Here is a 19,989-nt window from a genome sequence, read left to right as displayed (position 1 = left end):
TTGTGATGTTTGTTTAGTCTGAAGTTAAGTGCCGTTTCGAGTGTGATTTGTTGAGCCCAAACGCTTCACATGATGCTTGGGTTTATATATTTTTTCTGCTTTAATGCTGACGAAAATGCAGATAAGCGTCTTGTATGATGCTGTGGTCGGACAGGAAATTAAGCCTTTGTGTATGTACGTTGGTACCTGGGAACGCAGGAGCTGCCGCTTTCGACATTGATCCCCTAAATGTAAGGCTGCGTGAAACTGACATGCCACGGGCATTTTTCTCGTAATATACAGGTCAGTTAAACAAAAATAAACTTCATCACGTAATTTGGAAATTTCTGTTTAAAGTACAACTGTGTGAACTCGGGACTAGTTTGTCTTGGCTCATACACTATTCTTTGTTTGAATAGTAATTCAAAGAATTTGGACATATTTCTGTTTCCTTTGCTTCATCAAGTTCATGAAAAATAGTTTTATTAATGAATTTGGCGCTATACATGCGGTAGGGAGACTGAAAGGCGTTGAAGTTTGCGGGGAATTTAGAATATTAGTTGCTGTTCTTTATGGCAATACATAGTATAAGGAATATTGGACTTTGTAAAGTTTCCCCCCCCCCCCCCCCCCCAATATATGTAAATAGGCTTGTCTGACACCACATCCGATGAAGCACGTTGGTGTGTGTGCATAAGATGTGTTTGTCGAAATGTGCTATGTTATCCTTCTTTGTGGATACCCTCCTCAATCACAGCATCAGCTGGGTTCAGAAAGTTAGATTATAATGCATTATATCAACACATTGAAGGTGCCGCACTGTTGTAATTTAGCTGTATGGGGAGTAGGTGACGTGGTGGTAGAGAATAAAGACATGAGACTTAAAGCATCTTTAGAGTGGTGCTGGCCTGCTGAGGAAGGTCTTTATTGATGACTCCTGCAAGAAAGTTCTGAGCTGTATTAACGTGTAGAATAAATCTTTCTGGATAAGTGTCATCTAAGTGTCCAGTATTTTTAATTTATTGACATTATGTGACATCTGTTCTGCTTTTCTTGCTGTTTGTTGGAACATTGTCAGTATTGGAGCATTTTGTGTCCTTTAAAAGCTGAAATGTGCATATTAGACAATTCCCTTTATTACTGGTTCTTAGTGGTCACTGGAAAATGATGAGTGTTTGTTTGACGTGCTACTCTGCCAGTTGGAACCACCTGTACCCCAGGCTCTTCAGGGGATGTTTAAATAGCTAAGCAATTTGCTCTTGTGCAATTATCCATTATTAACGATCTGATCTTCCAGTTCTTTTGTGGTTTCCTTTTTATGTTTTATCTTATTTTTCTGCCTTTCTGATCACGGAAATAAATCCAGGCCTTCTCTCTCCCTTCTGCCTGCAGGATTAGGGGATTTCCACAGTCCTGATTACTGGACATTTTGTTAGGCCACAAAGCAGATTAGAGATTACTATCGGCCCAATATACTTCTCATTGCCTCATAATTTATATGAGTATTAGAATCATGAATGCTCATATTCTGTGCTGCCTTTTCCAGTTTACCAGAATGTGGTTTCTTGGTTAGTATGAGGTCAGTCTTCCTTTCATCAGAGTGGCGTGTCCATATGGCATTGATTGATATTTCCATCAACATGTTTCCATGCTCTACCTGTGTTGGACCTGATTCCAGGATTGCCGTCCTGGGATTTTCCAGAGAGGGAGAAAGGGGAAGATGTACCTTGTATCATTTGTCAGATATTATGAGAGGAAGATGCCCTTGAAAATCTGAACAGTTGTATTTTTTTGTAGGAAAATGTTGTTGAAGGTTTTTAAAACTCACGGTGCTCCAGGTTTTTGGGTCATATTGTGAACTTGCTTTAATTGTGTCCTTGCATTTATTCAGTGGATCTTTTTGTAGTGAAAAGCAAATTATACTAATTGAGCACATAAACCATTCATTAATGGACCATTGCCTACATTTGTTTAGTAGTAAATCTTTTATGACAGTTGTTGTAAGATCTTGGTGTTTGTCCAGTAGTGTGAACATAGAAAACATGGAACTGAAAAAGTGTGGAAAATAACAAGCAGCTGTTTCATTATGCTGCTAAAGCACCATGTTTTGAAGATATGTAGGTAGTTTTAGCTGTGAGTGTTTGTTTTGAATGATTTTTCTTTTGAAGGGTTTGGGCTGGCCTGTCATTGAAGAATCTGCTTTTGAAATACAAAATAGCTAACAGTGGTGCATTGTGTGTCCTATATGCTTTCGACTTTGTCTCCCATCTCCAGCAGACACGACAGGAGCAAACTGCCGTCTTGCCAGTACTTTTGGATTAGAGGGATTTTGTCTATGATGGCCGTGTGCTTGAGGAGAAGCTGAGATGCTCTTTATTTAGTCCTATGGTCATACACACACACACACACACACATATCTGTAACACGCAAGTCATACTTATGCAAATCAGGATGAGCCCATAGCCTTTTTATTTGATGTGAGGCATTTTAGGTCTTGCGAAAGATTAGCTATGACAAGTGAGTAGTTAATGTTTAACGGGTGTCACCACCATCCTTGCGGTCAGCATCGAGGCGTTTGTGTCAGTGTGCTCAACACTTCCCTTGCTGTGCGGAAAGAGAGCAGTTTTGAAATCCAAAATTGCTAACAGCTTGGGCTTATTTAAAGGAAGAACGGATTTCCTCCTGTCAAAACCTGACGTCCATCTCAGTCGCATTTGTGTGCGTGTGTTTGCATGTCTCCTTTCTATGCGGGGGGGGGGTGGGAGGGCGCATCTGCTGACAGCCATGCAAATCACCACTGCCCTTTGTGGCCCCAGGCAAATTGCCATGGCGGCTGGGAGAAAGGTATATTCAGGTCTGACCAGTTCAGGGGCTGCTGAGAGGGAGGATGGGTCCGGAGAATACAGTACAGTCCAGTCAGGGACAAGAAAGGGAGGGAGCGTGGGGGGGGGCTGCCCACACCTGTGCTCGAAAAGATTAACACAACCGCCTGCTGCATCACGCTGTGTGTATGTGTGAATGCCGAGCCTGCCGTGAAAACCTGTCCGAAAATTGCTGCTCCCCACCTACGTCTGTTACGGAACGACCCAATTCACCAGAGGCTCCTTTGTCTCTCCCTCCCCTTGGACACCGGCGGCACCAGAACACGTGTGTGGCAGGGACTGGCGAGCCTTGCGCAGTCAGCCTCTCTGGTTAATTCACTTTGATTTTTGTGTTATCTGAACTCCCTGCCTGTCTGCACTCCATCTACAGCCTGCAGACTTCCTTCACGTGACCAGCAAGGTTATGGTGTGCGTGCGCCCCTCCCTGTCCGCGGTACTGCCATCATCGGATTCACTTTATTCGATTATATACTGACAATTAATCGGTTGTTTTTGGCTACAGCACAATGGATGTCGCGTCTCAGAAGGGCTTTTATCCGGCTGTCCCATTCAGTTCTGCTGAACCGACATCCTTCAGTGTAAATAAACCACACCCCACGTGTCAGGACCCCCCCCCCCCATCAAAGCAAGAGGTGTCACGGCTTGTCTGTTTGCAAACGTGCACCAGAGATGGCAGCGCCCCCTGTGGCGACTCGAGGCAAGCGGGCCGTCGGCAGACAGATCGGGGGCCCCGGCCCAGACGCGGGTCCTGTCAGGCGCCGTGACTCCGAGCCCCAGCAGCCCCTTGATCGGGCCGGCTGCCACAGCCCCCCCCCCCTCCCCCCCAGTTCCCTGTCAGGCCATATCCTACACAGACAGAGGCACTTTTGTCTCAGATGTGCTCAAGGTGCCATTAAATATTTATGCACTTTTCTTTTTTTCCCTCCTTTTTTGATTTGCGGTGCATTTTACCTGGTTACATTTCGGCACCTTTCATGCCCTGAGTGTGTCTCTATGGTACTGCTCAGCCCGAAAGGAGGTCGGCCGGCGTTAGTTCTGTACCACTGTATTCACGTCGCTCAGAGCCCTCTGCTGCCTTCGAAACAGCCCTCATCGAGGTGATCCGTCCTCGTGAGACAACCACCAGCTAGAGGAGTGGCGCGGGAGCCAGATTATGCTGAAATAATCTGGAATTGGATGAAATGGGGTGGAATCTCCCCCCCCCCCCGCGGTGCTCAAGGGGAAACCGGTGTCCCCTAGCTGCAGATGAGATAATGAAATAGACAGAGGAAAGACAGCGGAACATTTTACAGGTTTTCGCAAAATTGCACGTCTGTGCATGTTCGCCTACCTCTGCAGACGACAGGGGCTGGCAGGAAGATGGCGGGTCTGCCTGATGACAGGCTTTCGCTGGAGATCCTGTCGACATCTAAGGGTGTCAGTGTCTTATTGCTGGTCCCCTTTATTTTAAACAAGGAACGAGACCAAAACAAACATTTTCATCATTTAAATCTGATTGGAAAGGTTTGGAAGACTTGGAAAAACAATGGTTGCTTACTTATGTATTTTTTTTTGTTGTTTTCCCCACAAGTTTGACAGTGTGTCTGCCACTTAGAGTGCAGCCTTTCAGCATAATTCAAAGTTAAAAAGGTAAATGTGGGAAATACTTTAGACTCTAATTACCCATTCAGAGAAATGTGGTAACTGGTGGATCTGCTCCTTGTCGCTCTTTCACTATTTTTACCGTGTCTTGACTGTGCCGTTTTAGCCTGCGTGTTTGTTCGTTGGCTCGGATTTTTTAGTGTCCAGCCAGACGTGCTGTCTATGAAGATCTGCCGCTGCGCGCTGAAATGTGAGCCCCTCCCATCGGCGTGGGCTGGCCAGCGCTGTCGCCCTGCTCACTTCAGCAGCGCGGGCTGGAAGCAAAGCAGATCGCAGAAAAGCGGCCTGTTCCTGCCTGCGTCTTTTTAACAGTGTCTGTCAGTAACAAAAGGCAGCCCAATTCTCTCCCCCTTAATCTAAATTTTCCGTCTCCCAGGATCTGCCTACCTCCATGCTAGTCCATTGGCCCTTCTCTCATCTGATCTGACCCCCCCTTGATTCAGTCTCTCAAAGGCCTGGCGGTTGGTAAGATAGCAGTTAATGAAATTTCACTTTCTTATCTTGTTAAGGAGGTCAGGGGAGCAGCTTTAATTGATGATTTATCCATCTATTTGTTTATTCCTCACCTTCAAGTGGGCTTTGTTGGCGTGGTTATAAGGCACAAGCGGCCCAGTGTTGACAGAGCTTTCCAGAACAATGAGATGGAGAGTTGGATCCCCCCCCGGCTTAAATGCCCGCCCCCCCCTTCCCCCCACCCCGCTTTTCTTCCCTTAAGCATTCCTTGCTCTCCTCCAAAAAAGCTGAGACTTTCACTATTTACCTCCCTGCTGATTTAAGAAAAAAAGATGAAAAAACTGTTTAAAGCGCATGTGTTTACAACTCTGTGTGTGTGTGCACGGACGCGGGCGTGAGTGTGTGTGTGTGTGCGTGTGTACGTGTGTGCATGCGCACACAGGCTGTGGTGATCATCGCGGCGACAGCGTGCCATGTGTGGACAGCGAGCGAGTGCTCATGTTCTCCTGCTCTTCACGTTCCGCCTACCAAACATGCCTGTACCTCTGAGCTCCCCCCCCCCCCCCCTCCTGGTGCCTCTCCGCCACTTGCCTCCCCGGCGGCTCCTCCGGGTGCACCTCAGCGGTGCAGATTTGCGCTTCAGATTATAGCGTGCGCGTGATAATGTGTGTCACAGGCTGGGGTGGCACTTTAATTGGTGCCTTTGCCACGCAGCTGTCAGACAGCGAGACGCATCTGTTTCGCTTCTCCGCACCCCGCCGCTGAGCCGCGCGCTCTGCCGTTCCGCTCATTTAACCGGTTAGTAGTTAAGCAAGCCTGTTTTTGGAAGCCAGGTCTGTTTGGGGTCAATTATTAAAGTCAATCCTAATGTCTTTTGTTCTGTGACCATGAATGAGCGAGGGGACATACTAACGGGCACGTTTTTAGTGCAAAGCTGTTACACAACCATCCTGACTGTGGTAATGTGGAGGGGAGACAGACAAAGCGGTGAGATCTGTGGTGTGTCTGAGTGTCATCCAGCCACGATGATGATGGTGCCGTTTCAGGCACTCTTTACTAATGGTGCAATTAAGGCATTCCCACTTAGATATTTTTGAGTAAATCCTACTGTACAGATTCCGGGTGTTAAGTCAATTATTTATAGATTTTAATATCAAAGGAAGAAACAAAGAAAAAAACAGAATCTCATTTTATGTGTAGAAAGTCCCTTGTGAGAGACTCTTAAATGACTTCCATGCTGCTTTAGGTCATTAGCTAGCTAACTGATCATATGAATTCACAAGGAAAAATGACACCCAAGCGCAGGCACAATGCGGGGGGGGGGCTGGGGGGGGGAGTGTGGGCTCGCTCATCGCCGCATTGTGCAGATTCTTCTCCCTTAGTCCCGTTGTGTCGTGCACAGCTGTGCCTTGACCAAAAATAGACGGTATAAATAGATGGTAGAAATAATCTTCTGTCTGTAATGGTCGTTCGGGCAGCCGGCAGAGAAGCGGCGGAGTGGTGGGACCGTGGTATTAGCATTTAAATGCGCTCACTGTTATTTTGGCCGGGCGTCTTATCTCGCATTTAACTGGGTGTGTTTGGCTGTGCCTTTGCACCGTGTCTCCCCAATGAAGAGCTCTGCTGCACCACTATTGTTCAGGGCAGTGTGCAAAATGAAATTTGATTAAGACCACTTTCTCCCCTTTGGTGTATTCGACACCGTGATCAAAGTCAACTATCGTGGCCCTTTTTTTAGTATTTTTTTTTGCTTTTAAGGATCCCACTTCCAGTTCATTTTGTCGAGGTAAACACTGCTGCTTTCTGGAGTGTGTCTGTGTACAGTATATGCCCCCCCCCCAATTAAGTTGTGGGCTCCCAGTTGTGGTGAAACCTGTCCTGCCACCTAGGTGAGGGATGACATTTCATCAGATTCCCCGCCTCTCTTCCTCCTCCCACTGCAATTTATGTCCTTGCCGGACATGTGTGTAAAACCCAGTTGAACACTCAAGTTTAGAAGCCTTTTCTTTTGCTAAGTGGATATCCTCAAAGGTGTCAATATTTTTTGTAATATTACAGGCTTGAACAGTGGTATGTGGTCTGTAATGTTTAAATTCATTATTTCATTCCTGCAAAAAAATATTTGCATCAATTGGTGTCCATGTCTGGGTTTTGGGAGTTTGCATGGGCTGCAGGGTTTACTGGTTTGGGTTCATGCTTAACCTTTGCTTTGGTTCGGCTCCTGAATGAATCAGTCACAGTTAACTGGATGTGTCATTTGTGTAACTCACTGTCAGAATCACATTGGTAATTTAGGATTAGAGCTGGGTGGTATGACCAAAAATTTATATCACAGTATTTTTCAAAGTTGTATCGGTTTCACAGTATACGACGGTATTTTTTTAAAGTGTGACTGGGCGTTTACCACATTTTACAGGACATATTTTTGTTTTACGTTTTTGCATTGATCCCACATTAACTATCATTTTATTATTAGCCATTGTGCCTATCCGCTACCTTAATGATAACATACGGCTAACGTGTTTGTTGGCTGCTTATAGATAAACAACTAATGTTAAGGTGTGTGCTGGCCAAGTTAACATTTTTGATAAGTGTGTAATAGTTCGGTGTTGCTGGAATGCGAGCTTTACTGACCTCGCGAAATTTCTCATAATGACCAGGATGTCGGTCTTTAAGATACTTCGCCAGGTTTGACGTGCTACTGTACTTGACTTTGTCGCCACAACTTTGTAGCACTGTTTGCATAGAGGCTTATCCACATCCTTAGCGTTTCCATGCAAAATACTTCCAAACGGCACTTTTACGTTTTTTTTTTTTTTTACTAAAGCAGCTTGCGAAGTGCCTTCAACTGCAGCATATGCAATGTTCGGCCAACTTGGTTTGTCTGTGTATTAAACCAGCGCGAATGTGTTCAACGGCTATTGAGAGGAAAGGGGGGGCTGTGCGAGTGTGCGTATGTGTCCATGCACGCACGTGCGCCTGCACTGTAGTGGTGCTGTGTGAAGTGTGGTGAATGAGGTGAAATCTGCACTGTTGTTATCACTAATGGTGAAAATGAGTATCTAATCAGATACTCATTTTTAATATTGATTAGTATCTGAGAATCGATTTTTTTTAACAACTCCAGTGTACCAGTGGTACATTTTTAGTGGTGCAGCAGTGAAAAAGGTCACCCCTTAAACAGTTTCCAGCTGTACCACTTTCCGAACGTTGTGTAGGCTATTTAAACCGGTATTGCGGTATACAAAAAATTCCTATCATAACAATAATAAAAAACGGTTTTCGGTATGAACCGGTATACCACCCAGCACTACTCCATACTAATTCAGCTTAAAAAACCTCAGTACTAATACTGTATTTTCATATGGAGTAGAGTGACAAATTTATATAATAAAGCAGTATCTGTTTCTCCATTTTTTTTATGACATTGTAAAACAATCAGCAATAAATAATTGATCCGTCTAAATTCAGCTCATCCATCCATCCATCGCTCCATTTATCTTTTAATCACTTGTCTTGGTCAGGCTGGCGTGTAAATTAAATTCAGTAATAATTCATTCTAGTAAATTGCACAATGAGTCAACTAAAATGTGAAATGTAGTAGGGCTGCTTCTGCAATGGTATACTAGGCAATGGAAAGTCAGATAAAGCACTTTGCCTTACTAGTAACTCCAAAACATGGTGGATTCCTGCCGGAAGACTATCGCTGTGATTTTTCACAAACACAAAAACGAAAATTGATTTAAACGGACCAGGTATTCTCAGCCGAAGCCCGTGGCGGCAATTAGCCACAGAGAGCCGCCACGTATTCTGAGCGCGCTCTGTTTTTCGGACTAATTCACGCATGATTGGATCTACATTTACTGGTTAAATTGTAGACAATGCCTTTTTCAGTTCTCTTTGTTGGTGATTTACCTAAATAATCTTTAGTGGAGGCCGCATACTTGCACATAATTCTGGTGGGACACAAATGTCTAAGCAGTAAAAGGCTGAACTGTGGATGAGAATAGTAAGAGAGATGGAGAAATTTTCAATTTCAACTGTAATCACAGTGGCCACATCAGTGAATGTAACAATATATCTGTTGGTTCTGTTCATTAGGCCTGTAATGATAATTTCACAGAACTTCTGTCAATTGTGTTCTCAAAGTGTATAAACAACCCAGAAGTTGATACGGTGATTTATTAACGTTAAGGTGTACAGAATGTGTTTGTGTTTGTTGGGGATACGGGGGTTGATGGAATTAGCAGAGATGATCTGCATTCCCCACAAATGCCTGTTATTACGGCTGAATGGATTCTGGCCAGTATGGAGAGTGGGAGTGCTTTAAGCAGCCCATGATGAGCACTGAAACCCTTACAAGCTGACTTGGCAGCTTGGAGTTTTACCGGCTGCTTGACCGGTGACAGGTGTCAGCATGCAGATGTGGGTCATGGGGACACCGGATGCCTTAATTCCTGTTTTTAAAATGAAGAAAGGAACCAACATATGTGAAGCTTATTGGGAAATATAAAGAGCTGTACAGAGGATTTAATCTTTAAAACAGGCTGTGGGCAAAAAATTAATAATGCAGACTTAAGATGGATTTTTTTTTAATAACAACAATAATAAATGTTAATAACACAATAATGATGATGATTTTATGATTATTGTCATTATTGTGTGGCACTTGATAAAATTTGACAAGTGCATTAATGTGATCACACTTCCCAGAACTGCAGTAATTACTCTGAGCATTCGTATTCCCTGTGACTGTATACAGGGTCGATGGATGGATGGATGGATGGATGGGTGCTATGACCATATCTATGGTGTGCAATATCAAGGCTCTATATGGTACAGTTTTTGGTGGAAAACGAACCGGATCGAATCGACTCTAAAACTTGACATGAATTATTATTCTGCGCTGCTTTCTGACAGCCGCATGCTTGGCCATGCGTGTAAAAGGGAATCGCACGGTGGCGGGGGGTCGGAGGTCAGCTGGCACAACAGCGGCCCCATTGAGGAGGCAGTGGGGGCCGTTGGAGACGCTGGGGGTCGTGCCACTTCCGCTCGGCACACAGGCCATCTTTATCAGGCTGTCCTTTGATATTGTAATGGGCAGACTGTCCGCGCATTTTAACCGGCCCACATGACTGTACTGTACTGTGTCAGAAAAGCGGCACCACGGAAAGTTCCTTCGCGCAGCCGAGGAATGCGGCCCGGGTGTGCTCTCGCACGCTTGGCCCTGTCGGCCCTGAGCGGGTATGCGCGCGGACTGATATAATTGTGGTCTTTCAGGCTGGCCTGCTGGCTCTTGCACATGCGCGCACACTCACTCACATGCACACGCGCGCACACTCACTCACATGCACACGCGCGCACACTCACTCACATGCACATGCGTGCATGCACATCCATATGTCAACATGTGTTTCCTCCCCATCTTCCTAAATCCAAGCGGCTCTAGTCCTTGTGCCTCTGCAGGTCTCTTCTGCTGAAAGGTAGCTTGATGGCAAGTGGTTTTATGTCATTTTTAATTCTTGGAAGGGTTCCTGTCAGGTGCTTTGTGACATCTCACTTATAAAGATTCTTAGGTTACATCACACTTGATAATGCAGTAACTTATTTAATACCAAGACAAAACCTTTCTTAGTAGCTATTAAGCAATTTATTTTAAGCTTTATCTGAAGTCTGTAGAAATGGAAGTGAAACCAGTAATGCAGGGGTGGGCAGTCTTATCCGCAAAGGGCCGGTGTGTTTGCGGGTTTTCGCTGCAACTCCCCAATTAGATTACTAATTGGCTGAAGAGTCCTCACACCTGGGTTTGAACAGCTGACCTACAGGTTATCCCAAAAACCTGCATACACACCCGCCCTTTGCGGGCAAGATTGGCCACCCCTGCAGTAATTCTTCCAATCAGAAGATTAGACTGTCAAATCACTTCTCTGCAGCTTAACCCTGACTGAAAGAAATACTAAGCTGTATTAAATGGGTTAAAAAGTGAGTTTTTTTGAGTAAATGCATCGTCTGACCTACAGAATATAATGAATTGACGATTGTTTCTTGTAGTAAAAAAAAATCCCAAAACTTGTTGGAATTTAACGTGCTGTATGAGGCGTCTGTAAGATCGACAATATGCTGGCTGTAGTCCCTGCCTAGGGTGGCCATCTTAATATGTCTCTTAATATGCCTGTACCACAAGATGGGCCAGCGTCAAGTTAACTCACTGTGAAATTATTGGAAAAATGTCTTTCACAGTTCAAAGTCTGATAATGAGAAGACGCAGGTCTGAAGATGAAACTTCCTCTTTGGTTTAACATTTCCAAGAATAAAACTTAAATTATTCAGGGGAAACGGGGTTAATGTGTGTTTTATAGCGCACTTTCTAATGCTATTAATCTCGCGGCAGCACAAGGCAATAGAAAGGTTATGTGCCGTTGTTTAGTGTGCGAGCTGAATAGAACAGCTTCAGACCTTCAATGTTTTTTTTTTCTTTTTTCTTTTTTTAAAAGTCTTACGGACTAATCAGTAACCAAGTCATGTATTCCGTCTTTTGAAGTTGGTTATTGCGTTTAATAAAATTTTGGCCAAGACCTGGTCTGTAGATGAGAAATTTTAAACGCTTTAAATTGGTTTGTAATGCTGTAGAAGAATATTAAGGAACAGGTAATTTTTGGTTAGAAATTTGGTTTATTTACACTGATCACATCTGTATTTTCCTATCATTACACACAGATCCTGGTATGCCCAGGTAAGCATAGCATTTTATTTCTGTGATGTGAATATCCCGTCTTTCCCTTCACGGACACGCCATGTTATTATTTATTTCTTTATGTATCTTCTGGATTCAGAAATGGAAGTAAGACACGAAGAAAGATTAATATTTCTGAACTCTAGGGCTTAAAAACTCCCTTGGTGCATTTTTTACACTAAATCTAGAGAATGTGCAGTAAAATGGATCTAGTTCAAATGTTTGACTTCAAACAGAACGACCGGATAGATGAAACGCATTGAGAATCGATCGTTCCACCATGTAAAATCTTTTTGTGCCTCAGACTGGAGATTCTGGGGGATGTTCCGGTGCGGAGCTTGCTCTTATTAAAATTGTCCCTTTCTGCAGCAAGAGACGGGGACGTTTGTGAGCCTGTGGGGGTTCCCCCAACAATCTTCTTTGAAAAGCTCGAAGCCTTTATTCAGCCTTGTGTGTATTTTTAAAGGGAAGTACTGCAAACATCACATTATGATTCTTCAGATTTTTTAGATTCATGTTGTGATCGAGGAGAAAGTTGTGTGTATACACTGGTAAATATAGACTATTGATCCATTGTGAATTGTGTATAAAATTACTGAGTGTGTAAGTCTGGGGAGTGGATCTCTGCGTGCGATAATTGGGTTTTGTGGATCCTTAATCGAGTTTCGGACGGAATTGAGTGACCTGCAGTGAATGTTCTTGAATAGGGCCATGTTGAAGGCCTCTGGGGGGCGCTCTTGTTTGATGGTGAAGGCTGCTGGTTTGATGGAAACGCCAATGGCACTAACATACGCAGCCGGACCAGGGTTTTCCACGTCTCCTGGTTTTGATTCTCTCTCCCACCACTTCGTCGCAGTACAGCGGCACATCGTTGGATCCGACCATCAAATGCTGATTTGGAGACACAGGTCGCTGTTTGCAGGCATGTGAGGAGACTCGATCTGTGCTTTGCGGGTGCCTGCGTGTCACTTTGCTCCAGTGTGTGCGTCCCGTGTGCCCCTGTGTGTTTGCAGGGCTGCGGGCTGCTTCTTCCCTGACAGGCTCTCATTGTTCTGGTGAGAGCCCTGTCACCGTCAGACACAGTGCAAACACAGACGGCATGTACAGATGTACACTACAGTCTGCATGGCACTAGGGGCTGCGTATTCTCTTAACTGATGTGAGCTTTTGGTTAAAAATGCATTTTAACAAAATATGCTAACCATCATTTTTATTAGGTTTAATTTTCACAGCATTTATAGGCCTCTGTCTTCCTAATTTATCCCTGCATCTGTCTGGCTTTTCCCTGCATTTCTTTTTTCCTCTTTGTCATCAAACCTTTAGCCCTTGACCTGTCCTCCACACCCTATGACAGCTCTGTGGCCCCTATGGACTGTAATGGCCTTCCCTACACCCTGCTGTCCTGGGGTGAGTCCTTTATGTGCAGGATTAATATTTTATGAGGGGCTCTTGTAGGGGTGTGCACTGTGCTGGGCAAACGGTCCCAGCTGAGCGCACAGGAGTCCCCGCATGCTTGTTCATCACCAAGCCGCTCTACCTCCGCATCCAGCGTAGCGCAATGGGATGCGTCACTCCGCCTTCTCGTGGAGTAGTACCGACAGTATTTATTATGAAAACTTAAACTAATCCCCGGTTAGTGGTAATGCTGTTATATATTTTTGGTTTTAACAAAAAAAAAATCCACAACCAAGTAACAACCAAGTTTTCCACCGGAGCGCAGCGGCAGCGATCACCGAAAGCGCTGTTTACTTTATTAATGCTTTGTTAAACCTCAACAGTATCCGTGTCTAACCCGGATTTAACAACGGCAGGCGGTTGCCAATTCCCATCTGTTCGCTCCAGCTGCGGCGTAAGAGGCGTGGTGTGGTTAAAGAGGAGGAGCGGGGCGGGAATCAACACCCAACTGGGGCGGGCATCTCATAATTAATACGCGGCGGCGCTCCTGTAGGGCGGTGCTTATATCGCCGTAATTAAATATTAAGTAACGTGACTCCGCCTCGGGAGCGCGCCTCATAGCGAACACGCGTGTGTTGTGTGACAGACTCCGCCTATTCCCACAAGGCCGTTTTCTTTTCCTCCCCCTGTTCGCCCTAATCTCGGCTGCTTCCGAACAATGTAACAGCCACATAATGGGATTTATAGAGTGTGTATGGTAAGACTGGCTGTTGATTTTTTTCTTTCTTTTTTACTTTTTATTTCTGCGGCTGGTTTTTTAGACATCCGGTCTCGTTAACATCGGAGTGAAATGCGGATTTTCTGAGTGAAGTAAGTGCTTCTTGTAAATTAATGTTAACTTTTAAAAAGACGGTTGTTTGCATTATACATGCGTGTGTTTATAATGAACTGGATGATAATACTGACAGTAACTAATAAAATGCCGAAGCGTGTAATAGTTTCTTAAATGGTCTATTTAATTTGGAATTTGTTTACGCCTTGTAGTTGTTCAGTGTAATGATCAATGATAAAGAAATAGAATATTTCCAGGTAATAACGCATGGAAGTCGATTGACTGTATGTGCGACGTTTATTGGAGACTTGTTGTAAAAGTGTGCTTTAGTCATCATTTCTCGTGTAATCTCTCATTGTGTCGTGCACAGTTAACGCTGCACTGACACCGATCGTGCTGTGCTGTTGTGCTGTCGCTCCTATTATGTTTGCGACTCGTGAGTATAATGACACGTGCGCACCTCCCACCTGGCCTCCGTCTGAAGGCGCTTTGTGAAGCGCGCTCTGCTTCCCAAATATCACCGGGCTGCGTGGAGGACAGACCCGCTTGCCAGGTTTTTTTTTTTTTTCTGGGCGGGGGGGGGGGGGGCAGCGTGCCTTTTCTGCGTTAAGACTGACTTGAACAAAAACCAAAACAAAATTGCACCTATTATCTGATTTCCGTATTGATCTGTCTTCAAGAAAGACATGGTGATTTGAATCAAAATATGTTAAAATTCTTTAGTGTCAAATATTTCTTTACAATTTTAACTTTCCTTATTTATTAAGTCCTTGTTTTAAAGACGTATATTTTCCTCATGAAGTATTGCACTTACTTCATCGGCTTCCTTGTATAATTCCTGTTAATTATTTTTCCTGAATGTTTTTTTTTTCCCCTGATGTAAATTTCATAGATGGCTAGTAAACATTCTTTTTCAGTGATAAGCCAAAGTGTAAGCAGGAAACCTTGAAGACCTGATTTATTTATTTATTTATTTTCCCTCTATATCTCAGGATGAATCGGAATGCCGGATGTATGACATGCATGTGCTTGTCCACTATAGCTTGTGGCCAGTTTAGCATTACTGGACCCACTGTAAATGTAAATCCTGCCATGTTCCCTCCATGCTCTGCCACATGGCCGGCCCCTCCATTTAGAATGATGTGAGGAGGCGGAGTTGGTGTCACCTCTGTACCTCTGTCCCTCAAACCTGCGTATGGAGGCAAGACCTAACAGACAGGAATGTGCCCCCCCCCCCCCCCCCCAATTGCATCCGTCTCACTCCTGTGTTCCATTGTCTCTCCTCCGTCCCTTTCCTCACCCCCACCCCCCGTTCCTCTCCCAGGGGTGGTAGTTAGTCACCGTGTGGTTGGCATGTGGACGTGTAATTTGCTGTTCACGCTGATGTCTGCTTTGTTGTCCTCAACACCCAAACCCTCCAGCGAGTCCCTGTTTTAATCTGGGATTTTATTTTTCTTTCAATTTTGCATTTTTCTTTCCTTCAAAGAGGATTTCATCTTGTACGAAACACATCTCCGAGGCGTCAGTGAGCTTTCAACTCCACTGATCATTACCAACTTCAGACTTGCAGAGACACCCTGTTCGGGCTGACGGATGGGGAAAAATGCTCTTAAAAATTATGCGAGTCCTGCTTTTTATATGCTTCTGTCTTACTTATTTGATTGAGTATGTCTGTTCTTGCACTTGTTGGACAGTTTATTTGCTTTTCAAATGGGTAAACCAAACAGTTCCAAGGAAGATGAATTCCTGTGAATTTCACAGTGTCTAGCGGGCAGGGGGGGGGGGGGTCATTTTCAGACGTATCTGCACCTATCATGCACCACATCAGTGCTTCTGCTCTGTAAACCCGATAAGACAGTTTGCTTGGTTATATCCAATCATTTTTAAAAGTCTCTCTTCTCTGTGCAAATCAATTAGTTGCTTCCCCCACCAAACCTTTCAAGTCTGACAAGATATCAGATTTACTAAAATATATCTTCTACAAAAGATACAGCAGAAGTTATTTCGTAATTTTTGGGTCTCAACCGGAAATTCCTGTACTGCTTTGAAAATGCAATTACTCTTTAAAAATGTAACGGCATCTCTGCATATGTAATATAAATAATAAGGGAAACAAGTACTGAGTGTCTTTGAAGTACCTGATAGTCAAACTTTAAATAAAAATAAGTGCTGTTGTGAGTGATGATCCCTTGGGTAGGCGGGACCCACCTGAAACAATTGTCAGCATTATGACCATCTTCTCCCTCCAGGACAAGTGGTGTGCTGGTTACCGTTACGTACAGCTTGGCTTACTCCTCAAATACCTTTAATTTCCAATTCCGTTTGGGGGGGGGGGGACACTAAATATTCATGAATTTAGTTTTAGGGTATGAAGGAAAGATGAGGAAGAAGAGAAGCGGGAGACTGCACGCTCAGCAGAGAGGAAGGTGGGGGCCTCTCTGAATGGATTGGGGGGGTGGAGGAAACATTAGTAAGAAACGTGCTCTGATCACATGTGACCTGATGGTACAAGATTCAGTGTCTGCTGCCTGTCAGCACTTTTTTTTTTTTTTGCTCACTACCTCTTTTTGACTTCCCGGTTTCGATCATCCCCCCTCCATGCTTTGTCTGTCTTTTGGACCCCCCCCCCCATCCTCACATTCCCCTCCTCTCTCCTTATTTTGCTGCATCTCCCCACCTGCTCCCCCCTTTGGGTTGGGTATGGAAATGAGTCTCCCTGCCAAGCACGCGGAGGTGGTGATTAAACCTCTGCAAACCTCAGGCACACACACACACGCACGCATGCACACACACGAGCGCTCGCTTGCACACCGACGCACTCCCGCCCGGCATCAAAGAGACTTGTAAATCGCAGGCGCTCTCTCGCTCCTCTCAAATACGCAGGCAGGCTGTAATAACCGCTGCCGTCTCCGGGGGGGCACTCATCGCCCGGGGACAGCCGCGCTCGTACCGCTCTTTGTCTCTCTCCTGTAGTTTGCCGGCAGAATGAGGCTGTCCTCATGTAGCATGTCCCATGTCTGCCAGGGGTGCCTGCGGTCTCACATGCACGCCGGCCCGCCCTCGATTTTGGGGGGTGGGGACTCACCCTGACCTGTCACTAGACAAAGAGAAGGTCCTGGGGGAGCAGCGGACAGCTGAGTGGTCAAGCTAGTGCAGCTCCGCACGTCCGGGCGCGGCCCTTACCGCTGTCGCCTTGGCCAGTTCGCCGGAACAAAGACCCCTCCTGGCGTGAAATAAAGTGCCTGTATTGTAAACTGCCTGCCGGGAGTTTTGGCATGTGGGGGTGGGGGGGCGTGTGTGGTTATGAGGCGGCGTGGGTGCGGCCGGCTGGCTCTCTGTCTACCTGCACGCCAAAGCTCTCGTTAGCGTGGTGGGCTGATATTGGCTGTTTTGTCTCCTGTTTTTTCCGGTGAGTTGCTGGCACTGTGCGGGCTTCTGTACTGTGTGTGTGTGTGTGTGTGTGTGTGTGGCTGTATGACTGTCAGTTTGTGTATGCCGTGGTAATGAAGGGGATTTATGGGGGGGGGGGGGGGGGAGGTTAGTGGATGAATTTTCCACTGTTCTGTGAAGTGGGTTAAGGAGCCCCATAAGAGTGTCTGACAGGGACAGGAGAATAAGGGTGGGGGGGGCGTGGGGGGGAGGGGGTGGCCATCTGACACACGTCACATGTGTGGCAGGGAGCAGGCTGGTTGGGGGGGGGGGTCACGTTTGAAGGCTGGCAGTGGGAAGCCAGCCCCCCCCCGGCTCTTACAGGTGCAGCCCGTGGGATTTTGGACATAACACCGTCTGTAGAGCCATAATAAGCAGTTAATTGGTCTGATTCTTGGCAGCACCTCCTGACTGAAGGCAATGGGACGGCCTTGTTGTGATTTTCTTTTTTTTCTTTTTTTTCTTTTTTTTTACAATCTGTCAATGCTAATTCTTGCCCCAGGAATGTTACTGTCAATTAAGGGCTTGCTGATGCTGCACATCCGAAAATAAAGTTGGCGTTTAGCCGGCTAGCGCTCCCGGAGCTGGGCTGCGACCAGAACAAGGCACACGGCGCCACCCGACAGCCCTGCCCCACGGCGCCAGGCCACTCCCAACGTGTGTGTGACACCGTGCCACACGCTCCGAGTCACTAAAGGCTATCGGCTGCCAGGGGCCTGTGGGTGGCGCTGTTGTCATCAGCGGGTGTGTCCTTTTCTGAAGGTGATGACTGCGGCCTTTGTAGGCGAGAAGTAAAGCAGCGGGCCGCAGACATGCATACCGATCAGGCGAGGCGGGGACGCCCCTCCCACCCTCCGAAGACGTTCCTGCCTGAATAGGCAGATGAATTATTAAAATTGTATCTCCCAGTTTCTCATCTGTCTTCAGAGGCCTTTTTTCTTTTCAAAAAATAAAACAATATCCAACTTTAGAATGTTACTTGACAATCGCACGTGCTCTGTGAAAATCGCACTGAATTTTCACTGGAAGACCAAACGAATGCCCCCCCCCCACCCGCTCCCCTTCTTGTACTTAAATAAAATCCAAAAGGGAAAAATATAGCAAGTGGTTTTATTTTCACCTTTTTCCTGAATTAATGTGGTATCTGCAAGCCTCTGAACTGAACTGCCGCTGGCTTGTTATGCCCCATTTGTTCGCCGATTGCTTTTAATTAAAATGTACTTTAAGCTGTGTGGCTTAATGTTTTAGGTGGCTGTTGACAACAGTAATTTCTTTTCTTCATTTCTGTTGTTGATTTGACTTGATTGTAAAGGCTTTTGGGGGCATTTCGTCTTTAAATCTGTCTCACTTTTGGGAACCCAGAGTATATCTTCTTCACAGTGAAGAGGTGGGCGCATGGTGAATTGGAATTGGGAATGCATGATAAATTCCAATTCACTTCCTGGAGTTGGAACTGAAATTGGAATTGCTTCCAGCTTTTAGGAAAAAAGAATTAACTGAATTGGAATTACAAAATGGGGAACTGAATTCCATTAATTCCAAGAAGTTGTTGATTTACTATTGAATATGTAATATTAAGTATTTTTCTAAAAAGATACCACCAGCAATCTTTTGGAATATACAGATTCCCAAGTTGCATCCGCAGCAACATGGTTACCAGCATCAAAGGAGGTGCCAAATTATCTGAGCTATGCCACTCTGAGACATGTGATTCTCTCCTGCACTGGAGAAACAGCCATAACCAATATCCCAGTATCGGTATTATATTGCAATACCAAAAACTTAAAATATCATATTTTGATATTTGATGAAAGTGGGCCCTGCATCTCTGCTGTGCATCACACATCAAAAACAGTCTAAGAAATTACATCATGCGGCGCTCGTGCCGAATCTATGTGGGGAGACATCAGGTCGCGCTCATTTCACAAGTCTCCTACTCAGACGTACTACGTAGATAGAAGATGGAAACTGCAGAACCACTTACTTCGGCTGCTGTGTTTATCAGTAAGACATGGCGTCATTTTGGCTTTAAACCGATGGGACAGGGTTAACAGGCAGACCTGACAGCCAGTATGCAAAACTGCAATGGTATACCAACAGCACTGCAGTGGTGTACCAACAGCATCTGACCCGGGGAACTACGTTTGTCACTCACTTTGATGTATATAAGGGGTTTATAGATCACATGTATAAACCTAACACTGGTGTATTATCGATGAGGTTTTTTAACAGCTGAGGCCTTATTAATATAAGAATCTACAGATTGAATGGAGTTTGTGTAATAGGCAGGTACTGTTGGTTTAAGTCATAAATTGGCTTGTTTATTTCAAAGCAATATAATATTTAAATGATAAATATGATGTTTTTCGCAGTATTGATTTGGTACGGGGAGAACATGCAAACTCCACACATGGAGCCAATAAATGTATATCACTACATTTTTTCAAGTAATTTGAGATCCTCACAAAACATAGAATCGCATAGAATTTTATTAAGTCCAGTTCAGCTTCCTGAAATTCTATTTCAATTCCAATTCTGCTTCCTGTAGGCTTTTCCCCCAGTTCCAACTGGAATTCACAGCCGCATTCGCATTTTCGGGACGGTCCTGTATCTTGCAACTTCTAATCTGCTCTTCTGTCCTCCGC

The 19,989-nt window shown here is 45.1% G+C and overlaps 1 protein-coding gene across 6 annotated transcripts in view; it reads left to right on the top strand.

Moving 5' to 3' along the window:
- Positions 1-19,989, top strand: part of plxnb3 (plexin B3) — a 45,213-nt gene that overhangs the window by 797 nt on the left and 24,427 nt on the right. For 2 of the 6 annotated variants that reach the window (XM_023835850.2, XM_023835847.2), the window contains exon 1: positions 13,753-13,953. The exons of the other annotated variants lie outside the window; for them this stretch is intronic. The gene's annotated coding sequence lies outside the window, so the exon portion shown is untranslated. Of the gene's footprint in view, positions 1-13,752; positions 13,954-19,989 lie in introns of those variants that run through there. 6 annotated transcript variants of the gene reach the window in all.

The sequence above is a fragment of the Paramormyrops kingsleyae genome, chromosome 6 (assembly GCF_048594095.1).
Source record: "Paramormyrops kingsleyae isolate MSU_618 chromosome 6, PKINGS_0.4, whole genome shotgun sequence".
NCBI classification, from domain to species: domain Eukaryota; kingdom Metazoa; phylum Chordata; class Actinopteri; order Osteoglossiformes; family Mormyridae; genus Paramormyrops; species Paramormyrops kingsleyae.
Note: the sequence above shows the minus strand (reverse complement) of the source record. Positions and strands in the feature narration are given on the sequence as shown.